Source organism: Chiroxiphia lanceolata, chromosome 5 (assembly GCF_009829145.1).
Source record: "Chiroxiphia lanceolata isolate bChiLan1 chromosome 5, bChiLan1.pri, whole genome shotgun sequence".
In the NCBI taxonomy this organism is placed as follows: Eukaryota; Metazoa; Chordata; class Aves; order Passeriformes; family Pipridae; genus Chiroxiphia; species Chiroxiphia lanceolata.
The window spans coordinates 47,467,684-47,492,413 of NC_045641.1; the positions used below are offsets into that span (position 1 = coordinate 47,467,684).

At 38.8% G+C, this 24,730-nt stretch overlaps 1 protein-coding gene and 1 long non-coding RNA gene across 2 annotated transcripts in view; one reads left to right on the forward strand and one right to left on the reverse strand.

The window, feature by feature from the left end:
• ANKS1B (ankyrin repeat and sterile alpha motif domain containing 1B) overlaps positions 1–24,730 on the reverse strand; it is a 418,757-nt gene that overhangs the window by 83,479 nt on the left and 310,548 nt on the right.
• Positions 2,967–5,209, forward strand: LOC116787673. The gene is made up of 3 exons (XR_004357375.1): positions 2,967–3,203; positions 3,350–3,564; positions 5,069–5,209. It is a non-coding gene; the product is annotated as an uncharacterized LOC116787673 (long non-coding RNA).

Below are 24,730 nucleotides of genomic sequence, written 5' to 3' on the forward strand. Positions count from 1 at the left end.
ACTGTTAGTGCTGGTAACACTGCAGCCTGTATGTTCTGGTTATTCCTCTAGAGATATCAAAGATACTATCTAACCCCACAGGATGGGCCAAGCAGGGACCAAATATCATTTGTCTTTAGGAAAGGCACTGCAAAATTCTCAAAGATGTTCCTCAGTCAACTGAGTTAGAAATAACCCACTAGTAGGAGGTTGAAGGCAATAAGTAAGGAATGGAGGAAGACTAGAGATGGTCCTGGATTTTCTCCTTCGCGCTTGAGCATTTCCATGACAATAAGAACCTCTTTGTGATCCAAGGACAGAGACAGTCTTCAGGAGATGTGCCAGCACTTCTCAACACAGAATCACCATTCCTTTAACCAGGAAGAAAGGCTATCTCCCTGGTGATTTTCCTTTGGCTAAGGTTTGTTCAACACTAGTAACATCACTTCCTTATGCTAGACATAATGATTTCCACCTGCAGCTAACATGAAGTTAGGCACAATTGCTATCTGAAGTGTTGCAAGATACTTTGCTTCAGAGAAATTCATTGGGGGGTAAGAATGTCAACAAGATCCTTTCTTTAACTCTATGCTCAAGCTTGTAAGAGTAAATCTAGCCCAAATTTCAGGGTTTTTCTTAAATGAAGACTCTTTGGAAAGAAGAAATGTTTCTTAGTTGACTGAAGGACTTTTAGAAAAATTCTACTGCTCCAGAGTACCTAAATATAAAAGCAGGAAAAGAACTCCAACCCAACCAGGTATCTCTTCTTCTCCCAGACTACATGTTAAAAGCAGTATGAACACTGCAACTGTCCCAAAAATGTCCACTGTCTTTACATGTAATCTGTAAACCAAGGCAATCTCCAAGAGCAATTCAAATATGGGAGCAGACTGACACTGCATAGAGCTAAACACTTGACAATAAGGTATGTAGAGACCTGCTTCTTTGAACCACAGTGCCCAAAATACTTAATTTAACATGCTCAAATACTTTGATGCTTTTCTCCTCAAAGGCAAAAAAATACAGAAAGACTGTGGATAAAGACAGCAAGCAAACTATGACAATGAAACACTTTTCCTAGCTTAATTACCTTGTCAAAGCCAGGTTTATCTGAAGCATAACCCTTTGATACTTGGAACCATGACTACTGTCTTGTAGACAAGCTGGCATAGTTGGCACATGGACTAAAAGATCAAATACAAGCAGCCTGTGTTATTGCCTACACAAAGAAAAAAATTGCATTGGATTGTGAAGAGTGCCAGGATGGTATAATTGTCTAAAGGTGTTATTCCCCAGAATTTGACTGTGATTTCTTAAAAGTAAGCCTACAGCTCATATAACTGTGAAGACAACATTGAAAATGTGAAATAGTATAAGCCAACATGTTTCCAAACGCAAAAACAATACCAAATCACATCTCTCAGAGTAAAAGCTAGTCAGTTCATCATAAGGACTGTCGATTTGGATGACTAGTACAAATTTTCAACATTTAATAAAGAAAGCATTGTGATAATAGGATCATCAGGAAAAAAATCTAGTCATGATTGGTATTTGGCAAACGAATAAGCTTGGACCCAGAACGATGCCATTCACCCATCTCTGCTTTAACTTGCAGTCTGCATGCAGAGCAGGTCTCAGGATCAAGAGCCAAGAGAGCTTAAGTCCAAGGCTTGACAGTTTCTCAGTCTGCCCAAAGCAAGGTGGAAGTTTACTATTTGTGAAGAATATTATTCATTATGCCTATTACTAACATGTAACAAATAAATACAAAGATCCTTAACAAAATGCCAATTAAAACAAAGTAAAACCTGCACCCTCCCAACTGATGGAAATAAATTAAAATGAGCATTTCCAACACAGAATTCTGATTCCTCCAACACTAAAATGTCTTCCTCCTGGAATGTAAATCAAATCATGACTGACTTGGGTCACTGCTCCCTCCTTAAGTTCCTCAGTAGCAAAACTTTTACCTAGAGCCAGTTTGCTTTAGGTTCTTACTTCAGTGCAGCTGCCTTTGATGGCGGCTTCAGCAACAGTTCTGTTCCAAATTTCCACATCCTATACCCTCCCTTTTTAACTTTAATTAGAGGTGTCATTCTCCCCTTGTCCCCACCCAAGAAAAATGCTAAGAGAAAAAGCATCAGGCCCTCAGCTTTCTGAATTAATTTTGGGGTACTGCACTTAAATGTCTTCCAAGTAGAATGAATATGTATAGTACATTTTAATTTGCCTTCTTACTGGATAAATTTATCTCTTCCTGACTATCACATTCTCCTTTCTCTGGGAAAAAAAATTATAAAGGCGCTCAGTAATAGTAGAGAAAGCAGAGCTTACTTTGATATATCATACTTGAATATATCAGTGAGTTCTTCCAATTCTTATCTGTCAACCATTTGCACAAATTCTTTAAATGGAACTTCTCAGGTGTGTAAGGTGATGAGAGTATGGGAGTGGCAGCACAACTGCAACTTGTATAAGTTATACAGACATATCAAAAAGGACAAATCTCTTAGTGAGCAAGTGTCAACAGATCAAAATTCATGTACTAAAATCACTTACTCTCCATTTTTTTCAGAGCACTACCGAATTTAAGATGCCATCAGAATGGAGGTTTAATTCATTATTGTAATTACACACCACAGGATCAAGGTTTTGTACTCAGCAAACAAGTATCAGCTCTACAGGAGTGCTTACAACTTGTAATCATATTTATTCAGGGAAAAAAAAAGTCACATGGCAACCTTCCACTGAGGCTTTTTCTAGGAGGTGACTATATTTTATATTTTGGCATATACAGAAGAGGACAGAAATTGGTTCTTAAAGTGCATTCAAACGAAAAGTTACTATCCATCATGCCAGGGTCTACTATAACACTATTCTGTGTCTCATTAACGGAACAAGTTAAAACGTTCTTTAAGGAACCAGTAAGATGCGTTCTATCAGTAATCCTGTCACAGATGGACACACTGTAGCATTCCTCACTAATACAGCTACTGTTAAGAATGGTACGGAGCACACCTTGATTTTGCGGGTATGGACATACACTGCCACTGCTCACAGAGCTAAAGGAATTTTGCGAGGCACATGGCAACATGCATCAGTCCACATGCTAAAAATGCTCAGGAAAACTGTTACTGCACGTGTGCAGCAAACCGAATTCCAGATTAAATTCTCAGTTATCGTTTGCTTCTCTCCGAATACCAATGCTGCCTTCTTGCCGTAAGGTACAATAACTGTTCGTTATTGTACGATATATTTTTCAAACATGAACCTTTTCTGAGATACTGAAGCACAAACCATCATTCTGATCTCTACTCGCTTCTGCTTTTCATCCCTTTTTTTTTAATTTTTTTTTTTTTAACAACCGTAGCACTTCGCCCAACTAGCATTCCTGAAATAACCGAGCCGACAACCAGCGGTGCCGTGAAGCCAAGACCTCGTCCGGCAAGTTTCGGATCACGGCACACCACGGCCAAGTTCCCAGACCCAAGCAAACAGAGGTGTGCAGCGCGCACACGGACACAGCCCCCCAGACAGCTGCGGGCTGTGCGGGCCGCGCTGCCGCTCTCCCGTGCGGTACACGAGGTGCGTGCCTACCGCCCCCCGCATTAATCACTGGTCCGCGCGGCTCGGAGGGAGCACACTGGGGCGGGCAGGGCTGCCCGAGGCACCCCGCTCCCCCGGCCGCGACGGTCCGGTGAGAACTCACCAGCCGCCAGCACCGGCTCGCTCCGGCGGCTCAAACTCCTGCAGCCCCGCCGCCCCCCGCTGCCCCGCGGCCGCCCCCCGCCCGCCCGGGAGCGCGGCGCCCCGCAGCGCCGCCGGGCGGGAGCTGCCGCCGACACTCGCCCCAGCGGCACCGGCGAGGCGCGGGTTGACATAATCCTGCGAACGCGGCAACCGCAGGCGCCGCCGGCTCCCTCCCCAGGGTCCGCTCCCGGCGCCCGCTCCCGGCTCTTCCCTTCGCCGGGGGTGGCCCGCCGGGTCCCTGGCTCCTGCGGCCCCCCCCCGCCTCCGGGCTGCGCGACGGGGCGGGGGCGGTGCCCGGTGGCCCCGTGCCCGGCCCCCCGTGCTCGCCCAGCCCTCCCTCCCCTGCCCCCCGGTCTCACCTAGAGCGGCGGCGGCGGGCTGAGCTGCCGAGCTCGGCGGGGGCGGGGATAGAGGGGAGAGGGGGGGGCCCCGACGTCTGCTCCGCAGCCGCTACCCCTCCGCGCTGAGCATCTTCCCCGCGCCCCGCGGTGAGTCAGGCAGGGAGAGCGCCGCGGAGCCGCGCACACCGGAGCCCCCGCCGCCCTCCCCGTCCAGCTGCCGCCGCCGCGCGCGCGCCCCCGCTGGTCCCCCGGTCCCCCTCCCGCCTTCCGCGGGGACGCGCGCGCGCGCTCCGGGTCGCGCTGCCCGCGGGGGGAGGGGCGGAGCAGGACGGGGGCGCGCGCGCGCGCTCACCGCGGCTCGGTGCGGTGCCGGCGCCGCGCGGGCTGCGGCGGGCGGGAGCTGCCGCGGCGCCTCCCCCGGCCCCCGCCGTTACTATGGATATATGGATACGGGCCCTGCCTCTCCCCCGCGCCCACCCGCGCGGGCGGGGCACTCCGCAGGGCGCCGCTGCCCCGGGCCTGGCGGGGGCCGGGGCGCAGAGTCGGGGCGGCTCGAGGGCCGTGGGAGCCGCCGGCGAAACTCCATCCCCGCCGCCGGCTGGAGAACGCCTTCCTTTGCTCCCTCGGCAGAACCCCTTCTTTTCCCCCCCCCCCCCCCCCCCCCCAATACGAGTGTCTACATAAATCTCATCCGATCTCGAATTCCTGCGTTAATACGAACAAATAAGCATCCCACGGGATTGTTTACTTCGGTAACTGCATCCATTAAGCAGCACCCGCGCAGTCTAATAAGTGAAACAAAATACAAAAGATAACGCCCCTCTAATTTAAGTTTACAAAATGTCAGAGGACAGAGTTGCACTTTCAGTTCCCCATGGCAGCTCTTATCTCGGCTTCCCTGAGGAAGTTACACACTTGATGGCTGAGCACATTATCTGACAAGCTCAGCCGGCTGAGGCTGGAAGAAACATTTTACCAAGTCAAAAAATTTTACTCAGTTACAGCAGGTGAAGTGATGGGGAAGATGAGGTTACTGACACCAGCTGCATTTCTCCAGCACATTCCCGGCAGACCTATCCAAGACACCAGTCAGGCAGGTGCCTCAGGCCCTGATCCTGCCTATGGAGGCTTTCTGTCTTCTGTGAAATAAAATCTTTAATAAACGAGTGAAAGAAAAAACTCAGTCATTCTCTCTAGGCACAGTTTTACACAAAGTCACACTGCTAAAATTCACTGTCATTTTCAGCCTCTGCAAGAGGAAGAACACAGATGAATGATGTAGTAGCTGCAAGACCCAGCACACCAGCAAGGCAAACTTTCCAGGCACACATGCAAGTTCATACTCAAGCTTCTCAGAGACCTCACGCTGATTAAATGTAGAAACCTAATTCACTAGCCCTTTTGTTTGGCATGCCCAACTGCATGTGCTTATATAGAACTTTAATCATAGATGGATTTGAGCACCAAAATAAATCCTGTTTGAGGCTCTGAGTGGATGTCCCTCAGAGCATTAATTAGGTCTCAAACTAGTGCTAAGCTGCATTTTTTCAAAAGCAAATCTTTCAAGGTGTAAACTATCATATATATAAATAGTTCTCTTGGTTATAAACAGTGTTGATAACATGCACGTAGCCACCAAGTTCAGCGACGTGCAACGGCTCAACTGGACTGACTCAACCACAAAATAGTGCTGACTTCGAATACACTAGCACATGTGTGAGTAAAGGCAGTAACATTTTCCTATGAATCACTAAAATCAACTGTTGAGTTGAGAGTTGAAAGGAATGATTAAAGTAGCAATCATTCTAGCAAAGTCCTAGAGATAACAGTTCTCTATATCATAACTGATTTTAGCTAATTAGTCCTGCCAAAATAACGTTGGGGAATGCTAAGCATTAGTTCAAAAGCACATCTTAGAATGAGATCTGGAAAGTTATTTTGATTTTAACTGAATACTCTCTGCTTCTTTGCAGAGCTCCATTTTTTCAATAAAATCTTATAGACGCAGTCTGGTGTTTATATAGATTTGATGTAGCCCATATGGAGAAGGACTGAACAGAATACAAAAGTTTAGTTTCATCCTGAATCAGAAGAAAACATAAACATTTAGCAACATTTCCTGAATAGAATTCCAAAGACCGAGGCTGTAAATATGAAAATGACCATTTCAAAATATTTTTTTTATCTTTTCAAAACATGTCAATGCCGTTTAAAATTTTATATCTAAATTGTCAGTGTCACTTTTGTTCTGTCGTGAACAGGTCTTTTCAAAGCAGATGCTTTGGCAGTATTTCTTTAAAATGTTGAATGATGTTTATGAATTTGTCTAAATTTTTCCAATACCTTGGATCTCCACATCTCTATCCTTGCAACTAACAAGACTTTTAGCATAGTTCCAGCTCCCTTTCTCCTGGATTTTGTGATCTGCATTTGTAAACTGAAATCAGATCTTTAGTATAGGTGGGATGTGATCCATTAACAACTTTCTAAGATAGAAGCAATAATTAATGGATTGCTAAACCAGAGGAGGAACACGTTAAGGCTGTCAGCGTGAGGCCGATGTGATGATGGCAGAGCATTGTAGATGTGCCAGCTGCTTTCTATACCTGCCATAAACTTCATTACTTCCATTGATTGTAACATATTGCAGACTATAGCAGCTCTCCATGAAGGAAGCAAGTGTGTAACAACTAGCAAGTCCTAGGAAAGGATGAAAGATGGTGAAAGAAAGGGCAGTTTTAGAAATTTAGAAGTTCGGTGAGGGGGCAAATGTGAACCCAGATTGTTGTACTGCTTTGACAGGGAAGATCTGCATGATTTTAGCATGAGGTACATTTCCCGTTCTTCTTGCCTGGACTCAAGACCTTCTTGCCTGGATTCCTTTCCAGCACTTTCTCTAAGGTCTGACCACCTACAGCTGAGTAGGTGTCATGGCTGCATCAGTGGTGAGACATGCCTGCACCTGCACACTGTCTTTTTTTTTCTTTCAATACTGCTGTAAAGGTTTATGTTATAATAACTTGACTCCTTTTTGTTAGAGAGAAGTATTTGCTAATTTGAACTGTTTACCTGATATCCATACCCTTACTGGTTTATACTCTATCGAGGGATCTAGAAAGTCTAAGCAAGATAAAATTAATTCGTGTTTTCAAGTAAAGAAGTGATCTTCATTAAAAACCAAGATAAAATGACTTAAAATATTTAACTGGACTGATTTGACAAAGTTTTCTCAGAGCCAAATATGTTGATTTTGAATTTTCTGAATAGGGAGTGAGCAGATTGACTTTATACCATAGGTTATTAGAGGTACACATTAACATAATAATATTCAGATATTGAAGTAAAATAATTGTTTATGTATGTTTGTTGAGCAAGCAAAATCATAATGTTAATCCAATAGATAAACAAAAAAAATATTAGAAAATTCTACTAGTAAATTATACTTGTCAAAATGTCCCCATAGCTGCTTAAGGGGGAAATATACAGGTGAGAAAGGACATGGGGAGAGGGAGAGCTGCAAACAAGAACCACAGAAGTCTGTTACTGGAATTATGTACGATGCACAGTCCTTAAAGTCAAGCACACAATGAAAGACTATGCACTTGGTAAAATCTATTTATGTAATTCTCATGATATATAACTCAACAGTGAGTGTAACACTTCCACCAGTGCTGCAGCAAATCAGGAGAAAGGGAATACACTAACTGAAGATAGATGAAGCAGCTGTGTTGGCTTGGGTAAGAAGCAGGGACTTTAAAGTGAGGAAGAGAAAGAAAGTTGTCATTTTTTGAACACAGAAGGCTAACGGAATGCTGTTTTAAGCAGGGAAATCTCATGGGGAATTTATGCCAGTCCTGCAAGCTGGCTTTATTTTCAGCTCGGGGTCAGCACTCAGAGGATGGGATCTTGCTGTATAGGAAAAACACTTTTGATAGCTTAAATATCCTAGAGGAGAAAAGTTAAGGACTAGAAAGAAATCTGGATATTGTACTACAACCAGAGTTGTCTTTACACATTTCTTTTAATTCCAATCTCATAATTAAAAGCTGAAATGGCCATTTTTCAGAAAAATTCAGAATTTATTTTGATTTTTTTTCTTAAAATTGTTCCATGTTGGAGAGAAGTTCGAAGAAGCTGATAAATTTGGACTATACAGTCTCTTTGGAAAGAAAAAGTCCAAATAAAGTTGTGTGGGATGCAGTCATTGTAGGACCCATAGCCAAAGAGATAACTGGAGCTATCTTCTGAAACCATTGGAGTCTCTGCTGTGATGTGCTGGGGTTTAGGGAGGAATTCTCTTTGGCAAGCAGGGATTATGCTCTTCTTCTTTTTTTTTTTTTTTTTTTCTCCAGGACAATCTCATGGGTCTATAAAGAAATTAAGCATCAATCAAAGAAGAAATTTAATATCTGAAAATCAACTGAATGTACAAATAGAGAGGTTTTGTCCATACAGGCTCACACAACATCTGGTCTTGCTTGCTGAGGACTATCTGGTACTTGAGTGCCAAATTAATGGAGTAACTCCAAATCATCTTAACCCGTCTTTGAAAAAGGTGTCAAAAATTATCTGATCAATTTCTAATGGTGGTGGTGCTTATAAACATGGAATATTTGTAAAGATAGTTTCTCTGAGAGCAAAAGACAGCACAAGGGAGTTCTTGAGGTAGTACAGGTTTGAGGCTTTCAGGTTGTTTTTTTTTTAATTTCCCTAAAAGGACCTCATTGCAACCTGAATTGATGCAAAAAAAAAAAAAAAAAAGTAGTTTCTAGAAGCCTACAGAATCTAGTTTGAGGCATCTTGCATTTTCCATATAGAATATTCTTATGAAGTATAATCTGGTTTCAAGTAGGTTGATGAAAAGAAACAAATTTAGGAAAAGTACACAGATCTATTTTATTCTTGTGACCACAATGGTTATTCTCCCTTTGACTAACTAGAAAACAAAATAGAGAGGTGAGTGAACAGATAAAATCTAATGTATGATCAGAAAGCAAAACAATGAAAAGGAGTGAAAATCTGCTCTTACTCTTGGCTAAGAAATGTATAAAGTGGAATATTACCTCAGAATTGTAGAACAGAATATTTGTTTCCTAGTAATTAGAAAATTAATCATGGACCCACAAAGGGGATGTATGTGAATGTTAGTGTGCATGTTTTTACTGGGAGAAAGGAAGGAATAATGAAGTATTGAAGTGAAGTAAGGAGACACCTGGCTCAGCCGCTTCATCTTCATGTAGAAAAGGAAAGCATAAAATCATAGAAGCTGTCTTGTTCTAATACTTTTCCAGAAAATGTACTATTTTTAAAACTTGTAAGTCAGAGAGGAAGGAATAAATGCTTCCCAGAGAGCTAGAGAGAGAAGGCTAGTTGAGAAAAATAATTTTGAGCTGGATGGTATAGTTAGTCCAAAACCACCATGAGATGATGACCTTCCAAAAGAAAATAAATTTTCCTTGACTTTAGAAATGCATACATATGCATGCAGAATGTAATCGAAGACTAAATATATGGCTTCAAATGCATATTTAGTGGCACTGTAAGATGCATATACATGTTTTTTAAAAAATCTAAATACTGAATATTGCCATTGCTGTCAAAGGCCATGCTGCAAATAGTTATTGTGTTGTAATGGTGGCCATAATATATTTGCACTATTCAAATATTAGACAGAAACATTCTATTTCTAAGACTGTTCAGTGTAAAATTTCTCACTGTATTGGTAGCAAATTGACAGACAGATTATAAAGTAGAGTGATCAGAAAAAAAAGTCAGAAGAGAATCAAAAGATACACAGTATCTTTACTATGCTGTTTACTTTATTGATAGATGTAGTTTCTTCATAATTAACATGTTCCATTAAAACTACTGAATTTTCATCTGGAAATCTAGTCAAAGCCTTTCTTTCTTGAATTGTATGTTCTGAATAAGCAAAACAAAATGGAATATTCTGTATTAATAACTTTTTTTATTCCAATTTAAAAAAAAAAAATTTACTATCTTTCCAAATCAGTGACTTTCTCACAGGATCTATAATTAAGGTTTCTGTGTTTCCCCAGAAGAGTAGAATCCCTCAAGGTCTTTCACTATAGTACAAGATTCCTTCTGAATAAGTACCATGGTAAATCAGAGGAATCAGTAGACTATAGAGTATTATGAAATATGGGTATGAATAATGATCCCACATGAAAAGGAATGGAATAGGCATTTAAACTGCAATGCTACTATTTTGTTTTGACTGAAAATTCAAAACAAATGTCTTTCTATGACCAAAAATATTGACATAGTATATGTCCAGACTCTTCTGAAAACTTTTCCAGAATATTTTCTCCACTAGATATTTTCTGATTTCCTTTTCTTGACATGAATCAGTTAAAAGACCTTCTAAAGTTATAGAATACTCATTGAATGAAAACTATTTATCATTTTTCAGGAAAAAAAATCTATAAAATTTTAGGAAGTAATCAAAGACAAAACATACATTGTATAAATACAAAACCACATTAAGGATTCAGTAAATTCCTACCTTTTAGGGGCAGACGGGATTGCTGCATACCAAATGCAAAGCAAAGGTACAATGACCTTTAATTCTCTCCCCAGGAACAAATATAAATTCATCCTATGTTAATATTTCACACTACTGCAGCAGAGAAAAATGTGTTATTTTTCTGTATGAAGATACTGGAGTGTCATGCCATATGCCAACTTATGGCAAGGAGAATCTAAGAAACCTGCCTCCCATCACAGGAACACTTCTATGCAAGAAGGGCAATAATATACACACTCCTCCTGGGCTCATTAGAACAACATCAGCTCTTGCTGTTCTGTAGTCACACTTGACTGACACAGGGGAGAGAATTTCAGGACTCTCGTGGCTGCTGCACCTCTTAACATCACTCTTAATTTTCCCCTTAAATTGGCCTTTTCCTCCTCCATGTTTGTAGGGTTCCCTTCAGGTTTAGATGTTACTTTTCATTCACTCTGGAAAAGCACAACCCAAATACTGAGCAAGATGGCTATGCAGTACTCAACACTGATTAAAGATCAGAGAATTGTCTAGGGACACAGTATTTAAAAGGATGTGCTGGCCAAGCCAGCTGGGTAGACTGTAGATTTCCAAACACCATCTATTATAGAGGGGGGTTATAGAGTTAAGCAATCTCGCCATCCAGAGGAAAATGACATAACAGGAACTGTCTACAAATAATTAAAGGCATGTCAAAAAGTAGGCCACCTTTTGGATTAATCAAAGAAGACCGAGGAACTCATTTAATATGCAGAGGGGAAAATTTAGGTTACACATTAGGAAAGACTGTAAAAGATTTGAACAAATAAGAGTTCATATACAAACCAGAGCATCATTAGCTTAAAGTGAAAAACCACTCAAGAAGTCTTTAATTTCTTGGGGTGATTTAGAAATAATGACATAAACCCTGTGCTTTATAAGAGAAAGTATCAGGTGACCCCTAGAGGTCATCCCAAGACAAGCAACTCTGCAGCTGCAATAACCTATGGCTTTTGTCAAAAGGCAACAAAAACAGGAAACTGATTTACACCTTTGTGTTGTATACAATTACACTGTATTTTAACCACTCTGTAGGTACTTCAGACATTTACCACTACGTATGCAAACCATTCATTTTCATAAATGGTTGGCTTCAAATACTGTTACATTAAGGATGTTAGTGTAACCTTACATAATATTAACAGAAAATGGTGATTTATGGGCATGAGTGAATGAAAAGCAGACTGGAAAGCCAGACTACGACAGAATACATTTCTGTTTGTAAATAACAACTTTTTCAAGGCGGTAGAAATCAAATCTAAAGTGTTATAATACTGAATTGTGCATGACAATGACTACTTAGTCCCCAGTCTTGTAATATGCATTGTGGTGAGATAATCACCCCAGCCTGCTGCAAAGCCTGGTTCCTGACAACTGACATTGGATGGTGCATATTTTCATCCATTAAAAAAGATTTCTAAGAAATTACTTTTTTCTCTCTTCCATTTCATATTCCTTTCTTTGGAGATCCTCCAAATTTCTTTATTTCTAATGAATTTTTGTGAACAATGGGAATACACTTTTTTCCTTTTAAATGCTGCTTGTTCCTTCTACGTATTAGTCAGTGGCAATTTTAGCAATCACATTTTTGTCAAGGTAAAATCTTGTAGATGCTTCAATTCATTGTTTTTAAATACCATTCATAATTACCTATTCAAATTATTTCTTGAATTTGGCAAAGTATTAACTGCAAAGGCCAGAAGGGCTGTTAATAAACTGTTAATTAATCTGAATGTCTGATAGTCTTTATGAATTCCAGCATTACATCAGCACTCCATGGTGCATATGGCAGTAGGAATGTAGAAGGGGTCTCAATGACAAAAATCTGTTAGTAAATGAAGATGTGACATAATTCTCTATTCATTCATTTGTGGTGGGGAAAATGGATATATCAGAGGGTAGAGTTCTTACAAAATTCAATTGACAGCCTGTAAGGAGTCATAAGCAGGGCAGCCCAGCCAGGTCAATTCAGATTTTTGTTACCAAAATCCTGCCAGATGATAAAGTATCAGAGTTTAGCTGGCTGCATGACTTAGCTTGATTCACCTGTTTTATGCCAGTTTTTAATGTTACCAGTATCTATAGTAATGACAGGAACACATAACAGACTGCAAACTCCCAAGTATAAGCACAGAAAAATGTAACTCTTTGGCAATCCATCTTTCTGGAATGTTTAGTCTGAAAGATTTTTTGGTCCGACAGTCTGAAGTCTACCCTCACCTTTGAGATTCAATACAGCCTCACCTACAGAAGTCAAAGGGCTTTGAGTTCCTTTTGTACAAGTTTTTCTCATCCCCTCTGTTCTTTCATGTTGTTTCAGGCAGAATGGGGCAAAATACCAGCAAGTTCGAGCCTGTTCCTGAATGGATACCTTTTTTTTTGTAATCAGCAGAACCTGGGCATGCCAGAAAGAAATCCTGATTATTTTTTTTCCTTCGGTTGTGCATGATTTTGATAGTTATTTTTTCATTAGAATAAGGGAAGATTCACTGGTTAAAATTTTCATCTTCATCTATGAATCTATAATAGCAATGGCAGGTGGTGATAATGAAATGAGAGCTTTCAGGGTATCAGAAAAGGTAGCTCTGGCATAATCAGCATTTTCAAGTTGTTTTCCAATCTGGCGCATGAAATCAAGCTGTTTACTATTGATACAGGCAGGTTTTTTGTTGATAAATAAACATAATGTGTATAACCTTTTGCAATATTTAAATAACGGATTTATCAACAGGTATTTGCTCAAGTAAAGCACCACATTCTATCAAAGAAATGACATATTTTAGAGGCCAAATTAATAAAGCCAATTATGATATGAAATTAATTTTAATAATATATTTTCTTCTGCTAAAATAACTTAAAAAAAGACAATCTTAAATAAACATACTGAGTTCAAATAGAAGTTATTAATTTGTAATAACTTTTAATACTTTTAAATTTGGAACTATTTTTTTATCTTTCTTATGATACCTCACATTTTTTCCACATCCATTTGCTGCATATCTCAGCAAATGAAGAATGATGGAATTACAGAACAGAATAAAATTACTCCTTACCACTCTGGAATGTAGTATAGTGATTAAAGCAAGTGGGCCATGCCACTGGAGCAACCTACCACAACTATAAAATTATTCAAAAGCAAAACACTTAAGTCTGAGCTAGAGAGGAACAGAGTCTTCCTGGATAAAAATAGAGTGGAAAATATGCTAATGGCTCTGTAAAGATGCTCAATCTGTTTTTGGTAGACAATTAAGGTGAAAATAACTTGTTCCTGCAAAACTGCTTATTTTCCTTTTAGCTTTTCTTCAGAAGTTACTGCTCTCTTGGGATATTGTAGAAATTAATTCAGCTTTACTATTTTTGTATACCGTTTTACAAAAACAAAAACTGTTGCATTATCTGTAATTATTTTTTGTTATCCAATGTTGCATAATCAACAGTAGATAAATCAACATCTCTAAATTTTCTCTTCCCTGTGTTAGCAGCAGCTGATTATTGGAATGAAATATCATATCTATTATTAGGTGAAAACTTAGGTTAACTTCTGCCACTGATATGTTCAGACCTAACTATAATAGCTGGTTTCCAGAATTAGAGTTCTCATATGAAAAACTAATTTTTGTGGAAGTTTTAAAAGTATAAAATAAAGTATATTTCCTTACCTCTTTAGAAGAATGGAAACCTAGTAATCTTTCAAACTTGAAAAACTGATTTGCTACTCCATAATTTTCATATTCCAGGACAAAAATTAAATTCCTTTTCTACCTTTCCCTGTATTCTTCGGTACCTGTATTACAGTACTGTCTAGTGGCAGACTTCACACATTTCTCTAGATAAGCCTGTTTTCAAACATGCAAAAAAGCCCCAAATCTATAACCAAATAAAACAACCTTTTAGATTTCAGTGACATACAAGCATATTTACAGTTGCATATCTATTGTATCGAGTAAAAAAAGAAATAAAGAAAAGAAAAGGATGACAGCATTAGGATAGGATTCTGTCTTAATGAAAAATGTGTGGTCAGCAAGGAATACTTTAAATTAGCTCTTAAGCTAACATGGTCTGACTCTAAGCTCTGAGCAAAGACTTGCCAAGAGCAAGAAGCCCAGGCTGGGGCTGGAGTGGTCTTCATGAAGCAAAAGAATTCCTTTCCAGGAAGGAAGTAATTCAGTTAGAAAGAGAAACTGGATGATTCATTTTCATGGAAATACTTTGGTTTATCAGGTTTGGATAAACAAAGGCAATCACAGGAAATATTTGATGTTCTTATTCTCCAGGCAAGACTGCTGAGAAAAAAAATTCTTCAGATCAGTTAAGTAATTGCTGTTATGTTTCTCCAGTGAAGGATGATTTTGAGATAAGAAAGGAAGACAATCTTCCACTGAGAATGAACTGCCAGTAAGACGTTTCCCTGAAAAGAAGTTCCTGAATCTTATGGAAAGACTGGATCAGTAAGACATCTTAAATACTAGTGTAAGACATTTTGTGTGTGTTACACAGCAAGGACTCCCCAGCACATCTAAATGACTGTCAACTGAGCATCATTTTCTTACAGTCCAGTCAGCTGTTCAACATTTCTGCCTGTCTGTGCTGAACATATCACTTGGCTTGCAAGTATCTGAACATGGATGGTCCTGGAAAGGGCGAGTCAACCCAAGGCCACAGTAACATCTTTCTTAGGACTAGAAAGCATTGATTAAATGATGCAGAAATCCCACCAAACCCATGAGCATTGAAGTAGTTAGAAAACACCTTATGCCAACTTCATAAACAACAGACTTCTTGTCTGTTTTTACAGGATCTTTTCTACCAAATTTCAGGGAAAAGGGAGCTGAGACTGTCCAAGCTGACAGCCTACACCACTGCAGCATGATTAAGGAGACTTCACAGTTCAGAACAAAAATTTCTTTTTTCTTCATATTATAATTTTACCCCCTTGGGTCCTCTCCCTCACAGAGCAGACATCTCTTGCTGTACTCTGACAAAAATGAGGAACTGACATTTCTATTGAATGTTTTCTGGGTAATATTTACCTTCCTGATAGGCCTCTAAAAATTTCTGAAAATTCATACACATTTAGAACTGACCATACAGGATGAAAATGTTGAAGTGCTTTATATTTTTAGAGATTATTGCAGGTTATAGTCTACCGGAATTGTAGTTAAAGAGCTTTTATATTTATCACTCAGACTGTAGTTGTCAGATCTTAATAATTGCAGTCCTCTTTATTGTGATGGATCTCCTGTAAAGAAAGCCTGTAACACTGCACAAAATGCTTCTGGTGGTTTAATGAATGGTGCTCTTCCTTGTGAGTAAATAATAAAACAGTACACAAGCCACAGGCTATACTATATAAACATGATACCAAACTACTTGCAGTTGTAAGGGGAAAAGTACTTTTAAATAGTTTCCCAGAAAACAGATAAATCTTGCTGGCTGACTCTTATTTTGGATAATTTACTTCACTTTATGCAACAAATTACCTAAATTGTATAATTCTTATATTTTTTCATTAAAATTTTTTTTCTGTTATTTCTCCTTCTTTTCCTGCCTATTCTCCACACTTATTTTCTGCATCTTGCATTATCTGATCTGCCCTTAAAACTCTTAAAAAAAGTTTACTTTAATTAAGTAAAATAAATTTGCATATATATTGTACATATAAAGTGAGTATTCCAGATAATTGAATGAAACATGATCTTATTTACAAGTCAGAATTTATGAATGTTCCTAATGAGACATCAAGGAATTTGATGAAAATGTACTGATGTTTTACCAGTCCTACTAATTTACTAGGATTTTATTTATTGCATTTATCTAGAAGCATTTTGGTAAAGGAATATGGACACTCACAGGCAGTTATTCTATCATTTTAATCAAAGGCTTTTAGATTCAATTTCAGTACTGATAAAATACAAAAGTACTGCTAAAAAGAACAGAGCATCTGAATAAAAAAATTAGAGAAAGATCAGCAGTGATGAGACCCTCCTTTACAGTTTATCTGAAAATAAGCACTGAAATAAACACAACTGCTCCTGTGTGTGGTGGCTTCTGTGGACAGAAGCTTAAGGTGGTGAAAAATTACCCAGCAATAGAGTGCAAATTTCACACATATGACATATTGCTGGGAACTCTGTATAGTCTGAACTGAGCTTTTATTACATCTTCCAAACTATTAGAAGGTTTAACCTCCTGAGAAATTTTCATTAGTTGTACAAAAAAATGTCATCAGCCAGCTTCTCTTTTCCAGTCAGGAATTCCACTCAAGAAACTCTGTGTAGCTGCTAGCTTTGATCTTTGTCCCATTATTTCAGTCTCATGCTTCCTCTCAAAGAGTCTGATAATATCCACTTTATGAAAAAAATAATTTAACTGCCAGATGAGAACTCCCTTGATAAATCTAGAGTTTCTGGATGTTTTTAATAATATGATAGAATATGGTAAAAACTATTACCCTTTAACATCTGAAATAAGCAAGACAAATCATATTAAATATAAAGGATTAAAAAGGGGTCCAGGAAAAAAGAGCAATCATGGTAAATATGGACAAGAGTTACAAGTAAGATCACCTTTGGAACAGCCTCTCAAGAATTGTTACAAATTGAAAATGTCAAAAGAAGTTTGTTAGCAGTGAGAAAAGTCTGATACCCAAGGTGCTTCTACATCCAAGATACAGTCATTTTCTGTCCTAAAATTCATGGTAGAAACCCTAAAAAGGTGATAGTCATGGAAGCCCAAACAGCAGACATTTGAGGCCCATAAATGAAAGTCCCAAATGGAGGCTAGACTTCTAAATAAGACATGTAAGAGAAAAATATTGCAAACCAGAACTGAACATGCTTACATTTTTAGTATAAAAATTTTATACCAGGGAATCCCATGCTGGATTTTTTTCCCCTAAGGAAAGTAAGCATAATGATGTCATCATTGTTCATGTTTACAACATAATTTCTGTGTGTCGTATAGAGACACTGGCCAAACGAAAGTACTTTAGGGTTGCCTTACTGGGTCTCTGTGTACTGGTTTCTCTGGTTTGCTCTTGTGCTTTGCTGACACATCCCTGTAATTTGTTACTTTCTGTAACAACGGTAAGACATTGCATAAATGACTCTAAGTTTCTATTAAACATCAACTATTGCATTTGTCATCCATATTCTGGCTTTCTTGCATTACACTGATTCATAGAAGTTAGAGTTGGAGAAAATCTTATTAATGTCACATTAAATCTCTGTAAATACAAGGATATGCCCTATATTTCTAGATATTTTTCAGATATTTTTCAGCCTAGATTAAAGGGTCCCCAAATGAAAAAGTTTGGCTATTTCCAATAGTCTTTTACACTGTACCTCAGTGATACTTTATATCAATGATACTGAACTCTCAGGTTCATTTTCTTTTCTTTTCTTTTACTAATGGCCTTTGCTGCCATTTATTCCTTTGTGAATAAAATTATTCTTCTTGGTATTTCAGCCATTTGCACACTATTATGTTACTGTTCATGTATGAAAAGTTAAATCTCTCCCCTTAGTTAAACCAAACCTACTGAATGCTTTATAATGTTTGTATTTAGTCTCTCAAGCTCAAGGTTTATTTGCTCCACTGTATTTTCTGTTTTCCCTGACAATGTTGCTCTCATAATAAAGCTAGATACTATTTTTGCAGCCCATTTCTACAGAGATGGTTCAAAGTAAGACAGGAGCCTTCCTAGAGTCTAATGAAATTGATTAAATAAAGCATTTCTAAAGCTTAGTGAAACCACTGTTCTATCGGATGGTCCAATAAATACAAAAATGTAAGAACAAAAGAAAAACATAACACCTAGCAACCAGAAGGAAGAAGGAAGGGAGGAAGGAAGGAAGGAAGGAAGGAAGGAAGGAAGGAAGGAAGGCAGGCAGGCAGGTGAAGACAATCTGTACTAATTATGCTGTATACACAAGGATTGTATCAATTGCTGATATTCCTCACTGCAGTAGGGAAAGCAGATATTTAAATAAAATCACATTGCATGCTATTTGAAGGTTTTCTGAACACAGAAGGCTGAACCTTGTCATGGCTGTTCCACTCAAAGTCCCATATTCATTTATGTGTCCCCTTTACCATCCTATTGCTGTTGACTCTTCCCTGTTTTTCTTCCCCACAAACATTCTCCTTGGAGCACAGAGATCTGTTTGCCCAGAGTGAACTCTGGCTGCACCAAGGGAAAACCAGAAAATTTATGTCATTGTGAAATGGGGTGTTTCATTGTTCTGAAAATTAACGGGAAAGAAGAGGATTGGCACAATTAGCCAGCTTGGGTGATAATAAATAATAATGACGTTAATAGACCAAATATTAAAAAGTGACAGTTATTTTTGATATGTAGTGGACAATTGAGGAAAAGTAAATGAGCATAGAAGTGCAGACCCAGCAACTTGCTACTTTGTGGTGCCTAATTAGTACCTGACAGAACAGGGAGGAATCCTTCTACAATTCTGGCAGAGGCTGTCGTTTGACAAAACCAAATGAAGGGGCCACTTTTGGCAAGTCTTGTAACTTTTTTTTCTGAGAAATTTTTCTACTTCTGCCATATTTTGCATAATCAAAGTAAGCCGCTTCACTCCCTATGCTTTCTACAGAAGGGAAGGAATATATTCACCTGTCTGTCATATTGAAGAAAACACTAGGGATTTTCCCCAAATTGAAGATGACACAGAAAGACAAAGTGCTGAAGGAGTTACCAAAAACTCATGAATCTAGACTTGTGAGGGAATTGTAAGAGAAACAGCCTAGTTTTTTTTAGGACAAATCTTGACTGAAAACTGAATTCCTTTCTTGAGAGACTTACTACGACACTAGGCAAAATAAAAGCACAAGGCCATTTTGCTTGAGCCTTTGTTCAAGTAATTGGAAAGACTAAAGAAAAAAAGAGTCGTGTTTGGAGCAGAACTGCCTGCAATACTGCACTTGATGTATGGTATGTGTTGCTGCTCTAGTGGGGTCAGACAGACAGCTACAAAATCCACCCATGCACATACACTTCTAAGGTACCCAAAACTAATCAAAGAAAGTTGAGCAGGAAAAACCTGTACATTTCTGAGCAGGCAGCAGAGCTGTTCAGATGCAGAAGACATTGCTGAGAAGAGTTTCTACTATCCAAGCACGCAAACTGCTCAACTTAAACTTTAAAATTAGATTGCACCTCTTTATGCTAGTGCATGGACAGCATAGTAATGCAGTGCTTTTTAAGTGCTTAGGAAAAACTCTGATCTGTTTATGAAACTGTATGCCAGAGTAAAAAAGGATTTTTTGTCTTTTTGAAAGAAGTAATCTTTTTTAATGTGAAATGGTTGTTTTATGGTAAAAGGAGTATACCACTGAATATAAACAGTGCAGTGACACATAAAATGTCAGGTTCTAATGTATATCCCAGTAGTATCTAAGACTTTAGCATTTGCAAATATATTTCCTGGACCTGTTTACTTCCAGTCCTCTCATTTGGCTCAGATGTCTTCCAGAGGTCCCTTCCAACTTATATTACTTGTAATCTATGAAAGAAACAGGCAGCATGGAAGTAAATGTAACTAAGACCTTCAGATATTTTGGTGACATTGTACTTTGAAAATAAACTCTAGCTTCAGTGTTCACAGCTGGTATTGACAAAATGTCTCTATTTGAATGATGATTTTATACAAGACAAACTTCTTCCCTCAGGTACCCAGGTACCTTCCCACTGACTCCCTCAGACACTGGAACTTGTTCAACTAGGATTATAAATTAGTTCAGTAAACATGGAGTGCCACAAAGCCAATCCATTCTGGGGTATTTATATAGCATCTTTTAATAAGTAAATTATTTTGGGTCAGAAACCGATACGTTTACTTAGATTTCAGTGATGTTACCACTTAAGAGAAACTGAGCATACAACAACCAAGAAAGGCAGAAGGTAACTTTGAAAAGCTTTTCAAAATAGAAAAAATACTGTTAAAAAAATCATCTTTTTAATGTCATGGAAAAATCTGATTTTACAATTAGCAATCATATTATTCTCAAATTGCTATTCCTTGTAATCACAGAATCAACTGGATTGGAAAAGACCTCTGAGATCATTGAGTCCAACCCTTGATCCAACACCACTTCGTCTGACTAGACCATGGCACTAAGTGTGACACCCAGTCTCTTAAACACCTCCAGGGACAGTGACTCCACCACCTCCCTGGGCAGCCCATTCCAATGCCCAATCATTCTCTATGTAAAGAACTTCTTCCTAATGTCTAACCTAAACCTCCCCTGGCACAGCTTAAGACCGTGCCCTCTTGTCCTACTGTTGGTGCCTGGGAGAAGAGACCAACCCCTACCTGGCTCCAACCTCCTTTCAAGTGGTTGTAGAGAGTGATGAGGTCTCCCCTGAGCCTCCTCTTCTCCAGGCTAAACAGCCCAGCTCCCTTAGTCTCTCCTCAGTGCTCCAGTCCCTTCACCAGTCTTGCTGCCCTCCTTTGGACATGTTCCTGCACCTCAATATCCTTCCTGAATTGAGGGGCCCAGAACTGGACACAGTACTCAAAATGCGGCCTCACCAGCGGCGAGTACAGGGGCAGAATCATTCCCTGGTCCTGCTGGCCACACTGTTCCTGATATAGGAATATTTGCAATTAGATGTGAGTGTTATACAATACGTTTATGTTTATTATATTATAAATTCTATGTGAACATGTGAAGGTTTGCCTATCAGTTACGTTATGCAAAATCTCAAGCAAACTGTAATATGCAATAACAGCTGCACTCCCTTAAATGACAAAATATTTCCCACATTGAATTGTTCTTGCATGATAATTACCAGAAATTAATGTAACTCAATTAAGATGTTATTCTTTCACCTATAAATCACTCTGAGAATGGCTGCAGCACATTTCTAATCAGTGCACTTCATTTTGTGAAATTCTTCTGAATCTAGTATTTGACCTGAGGCATTAAGGCACATATGCCCTGAAGGACTCATGTCTGAATGGCAGGCAGGGTATTTGGATCTAAGCAGGGTCCACATGCAAGTCTGTCACAGAATGAAAACTCCCTGCATTCAACACAACAAACCCCACAAATCCAAGGATTTGTCTTGCCAGTGACCTTTAGCCAAGTCCTGGATATGTCAGAATAAATTATGAAAGGCAAAACCCCTATCTGAACAGATAAACTCTCTGTTGTTTTTCTTATTTCAGTAATGTATAGAATTCATATCAAATTTACTGCGAGAATTCTACCAGTGTACATAATTCAAACGCTTTTATGGCAGTAAAGAAATTCAAGGAAAGTACCTTGACTCTTCCAGTCTCTTTCCATGAGCAAACAACATAATATGATACTTTCAGTAGAACTGACTCTCAAATTTTGTTCATGAGTTTTCTCTGTCATCAGCCAATTAGCACTCTTCTACATTTCCCCATAAGGCTCAGATGGTTGCTGGACTTTAGTTAATCCCTTTTGAGTGACAGTAAAAGCAGAAGTAATTCCTAAGTGCAAATACTCATACCAACAATGAGCTCCTGTTCAAGATAAGATTTGTAACCTTCAGACTGTACTCTTCACTTCCCTTTTTCTTCGGCTGATTGAGTTAAATACTGAGGTAACCTGTCATTCAGAACTCTCAAACCTTAAAATTAAGATCTGATTTTAAAGTACTCTCTAACAAACACAGGTAGACTTGCTGCACGGTTTTACTTCTACTTTCCATATTTATTTTCCACACATCTTTTAGGTTTTTTGAAATAAAATTCAAGCTGTAGAAAAGAACAGCCATTCAGAAGAAACACTAATTTAGCCAATGACCACAAATACCTTAAAAATCAATCTGAAATAATCAATGCATCCAGTGGCACAAACTGACAAGTTATGTGAAATACAAATTAAAGAATGCTAGATGCATCCAGTGGCATGTGACAACAATTGTATTATGTGAACTACTATATGTAAAGTATTATTATTTGATACTTAATCATTGACAACATATGTAAATTGGAAACACCTGGTAGTAACCAAAGCCCTTTAAGAACCAAATACATTCCATAAACGGGAAGCAGTCAAATCACCAGGACGCACAATAAATATAAAACATACCAAGTAAACCACATAATTTCCTACAGTGGAAAGCATTATCAGTTCCTCTCCACACTCTATTTAGCAGTCACCTTTTCTTATGAACTGTCTTTTACAGCACCAGTTTTAGCAGGGGCACAGTATCTCTCTTTAGGTTCCTACCTCTGAATGTCGTGACCCACAGCAAGCCAGTGGGAGCTGCAGGTACTTGGGAATTGCTTAGCACTTTGCAGAACTGGAATCATTAAAGAGTTCCCAGGCAAGCACTCTGACAGTGAGAAGTATGGGTCACCATTCCTACAGACCAACTCTGTGCTACCAACAGTGCTACATGGCACACTTCATTTGAAATCAATTAGTTTTGATTGCTTGGTTTGTGTTGTAGCTGAATTTTGAATTCTGCCATATACTCTCTCTTTACTATAGGAATTGCCTATTCTTACATACCTGTCAAAGAAAAGAGCAATATTTTGTGGGAAAACAGTGATTTAAATGCCTAAGGAATCCACCTCCCATCGATGGCCATAGAGAAGACAGTGACCCTGAATTCCTCTCATCAACTTAGTTTAATCAATTTAGTGCTTTTAAAAGGATGGACAGTGAGTTCTAATTACCGTGGTTTTAATGACACTTTTTCATACTTGGATTTGAATCCCAAGAGCAAGATTCTCTAACTAGCTTAAACTGAGCAGCAGCATTATAAAGTGTAAGATCAATGGCTTTAGATTGGGTAACATTTCCAAACAAATTAAATCTCCAAGCTACTATTGCTTCTACCTGAGACTACACATCCCATTAAAAAAAAAAGAAAAGAAAAAAAAGTTGTTGGCTGCTCCCATGGCCCACTGATAATTACTTTCCTTGCCTTATGAAGATTTAGCACCACCCTTATGCCCAAGTTTGTCAATTTAACGATGAATGGGCCTGCAGATGCCAATCTTTAATCCCCACAGGTGAGGACGAGTCTGTATGCCCAGCAGTGATTCTTCTCGTAACTACATGGTGTTAAATGGGTTCTTAAGAGAATCCCATTTTCCTAGATCAGGAGTCAGTGATCAACATTAAAATGTTACTTATTGTCTTGTCCACAATAGCAGAAGGAAAAAAAAATCAAGAATTTGTATATTAGGAACCAGAGAAGCTCTTCTGAGGCATATTTTATTACCCATATATTCTGAAAAATTCTCTGCTCAGGTTTTCCTTGAACTTTAGGGGATTACTGATAAATCATGAGGAGAACACAAATGTTGCTTTTAGCTTCCTCAAAGAATGAAAGCGTAAATGAAAAGTTCTGTCACTGGGGGAGGAGAGGAAGGGGAAGAGATGACCTAAGCCCTGCAGTTCTGGCACATTAAGGGGAGGGGAGGACTGCTCTGAAGCAGGAAAACAATAACCTAAAAAATAAAAGAAAAGAAATGTTATTAAGCAGTCAGAGAATTCTTCGTTATTGACTGTTAGTTCAAGTCACAATCAGATTTTTTTTTTCTATTTAATGCTCATTTTAAGAACTGTGTTTTTTATGGATTTAGAATAACAGTAATATTTTAGTGGATCCTCTTCTTATTCCAAAAGAGTTCCAGGGCATGTACTGGGCAGAATGTCACCAGAAAGGACTTCAATAATTTCATCTCTTACTCAAGGTCTGGGTGTGGCAGCCTCTCATAATAAAATACACAGTACCATGCCTTCTTGCAGAAATTTCAGCAATAATGAATGTCTTCAAAGAGAAACATTCAACTGCTAGATGGCAAGAGTTAGTTAAGAAACTATACAGAGCACCCTAACAGAGACTACAAAAAAATGGATGAGGTACAAGAAGAAACAGACCTTTTTTCTTCAGAACACCTTTTCTAATTAAAAGTAAACAAACTGCATTTCATAAAGCAGATCAATTTCTTTAACAGCTATATTTATTATCAGCCTCATTTTATGCTTGCAATAGAAAATCCAGTAGAAAGGAGTTCAGATGTCATCTCCAGGGAGACAAATTCCATAACAAGCTGATGGGTTTCAGGAAGATATCACTGCTTTT